Source organism: Nicotiana attenuata, chromosome 9, assembly GCF_001879085.1.
Source record: "Nicotiana attenuata strain UT chromosome 9, NIATTr2, whole genome shotgun sequence".
NCBI classification, from domain to species: domain Eukaryota; kingdom Viridiplantae; phylum Streptophyta; class Magnoliopsida; order Solanales; family Solanaceae; genus Nicotiana; species Nicotiana attenuata.
In genome coordinates this window covers 13889926-13891901 of record NC_031997.1, presented here as the reverse complement: position 1 = coordinate 13891901, position 1976 = coordinate 13889926, and the positions used below count along the sequence as shown (strand labels likewise).

Genomic DNA, 1976 nt, shown 5'->3' with positions numbered 1-1976 from the left:
GGGGGAGGAAAGAACTGCAGTTATCAAACTGTAGTTGGTACACTAACCTTAAACTGAAGAATACCAGACAAAGAACCAAGCTAAACTAATACTTCCATTTTGCCAGAAAAATTGCGACTTTATCCAACTGCAGAGGGAAAGGAAGGGAAACTTCCAACTTGTACAACAGATGACAGAGGCAACAAAAAGGATTTTGAATAGAAATGCAAGAATGAACTGACTTCAAGGTTTTCTAAAAAATTCCTCAAAATTCTCAGGAAAAATGCATATTTATCCAAAAACGCAGAAAGAAAAAGAAGTGAAATTGAAATATTACAACAGAGCATAAAAGAAACCACAAACACTTGGAATATTGCAAGAATGGACAACTTTAACGTTTCAATTGAAAATTACTCAAATATAGCAAAATTGCATTTTTATCCAATTGCAGAAAGAAAAGAAGGGAAACTGAAATGGAACAACAGAGCACAGAAGCAGACACAAAGATTCTGAACTGAAATGCAAGAATGTAACTGCAGTTCAAATCAATTCAGTAGCTGGTACACTAACCTTAAACTGAAGAGTCCCAGGCTCTGTTTTGTTTTTTGTTTTGTTTTTTTCCCTTCTAAAAAGATCTTTTCTCTCCTTATTACTACAACTCAAAGTGCTGTTTTAATGTGGAGAGAGAGGGAGGAAGCACAGGAACTATGAACAAAACCCCTTCTGTGAATTCAAGTATTATAAATAGGTAAAAGTTAATAAAAAGCCCTCAAAGTTATGAGAATTCACAAGAATGCCACTAAGGTTTATTCTCTAATTAATAATACTCTACTGGCCTAAATTACTCTTAATCAACAATTAGTGGGCAAGTTGATAAATAGAAAAACAAGTGGGCAAGTGCTACTGAATGGTGGATTTACCATTTGATTGGTACTACTTGCTCTTACTCTGTTAGTTGTATTTAAAATTAAAACAATTTTAGTTACTCAGATTTAAAATCTGTATCTACTTCAACCTTCATGTTTGTTTTCATAGTGTTCTCAAAACAAATCATGTAGTAATTTTTCAGTGTTTTTAGAGTCAAAACCAGCTCAATTTCTTCTGAGATTGGTTCGGATGTTGCCATAATTATAGATTTGAGTTATTGATTTATGAAAATTGTTTTTACCCATGTTTTATTATGAAATTTATTTATAGCCTTTCGTACTAGATTCTCGCATGGTATGGATTAATTTCTTTTTTTTTTTTGTTTTGTTTTTCTTGCTTCATCTATTGCAATTTGCACCCATATAACTTGTGCTTAACAAGATTTTCGTATTATACTGAATCTTCAAAGTTAGTAAGCCATATTATAGACAGTTAAAAGAAGAAAGACAAAAGTAGTATTCGTCATAACCAGTGTTTTAAGAAGTATTTTTTGGGCTAGCCCCGGAGCGAGACATACCAACAATGTATTGAAGTGTATTGGTGGGCGTAAGTATTGTGGGGCGTAAGCCTCAATATTCAGGGCGTTTGCCTATGCGTAAGTCCCAATTTTCTAGGCATTCATTTGAGGCATAAGCCCCAAGAACTTTTCTAAATTTGAGTCATAATATCTTAATAATTTTTTAAAACTTTAATATTTAAAAATTAACGTATAGTAAATTTTCAAACTTAAAATATCTAAAATCAAATATTTTTCTAATTATTTATCCTAATTTCATAATCTTTTATCTTTATCATTTACTATTAAGTAACAAATACACTGTAGATTTTGTCTGCAAGTGTAAAATACAAAGCAAAGAGTTTTGTCCTCCAATTCTTAATTTGCTTCTACGCTTGCATTTTTCTTCAAGTTTTTTTTTTTTTTTTTTTTTACATTCTTTAATTTATTCTTTTATTAATTTTTGATTTTAGAATTCCTTTTGGTATAAATCGCTTTAGTTTAGATTTTGTTTTGATGACTCTATTCTGGCTATTTATTTTATACAAGGAGTACTTGTAATTTGTTATCAAGT

The 1976-nt window shown here is 30.8% G+C and overlaps 1 protein-coding gene across 2 annotated transcripts in view; it reads right to left on the bottom strand.

Moving 5' to 3' along the window:
• Positions 1 to 675, bottom strand: part of LOC109232074 (scarecrow-like transcription factor PAT1) — a 3407-nt gene extending 2732 nt beyond the window's left edge. For both annotated transcript variants that reach the window (XM_019397737.1, XM_019397736.1), the window contains exon 1: positions 550 to 675. The gene's annotated coding sequence lies outside the window, so the exon portion shown is untranslated. The remainder of the gene's footprint in view (positions 1 to 549) is intronic.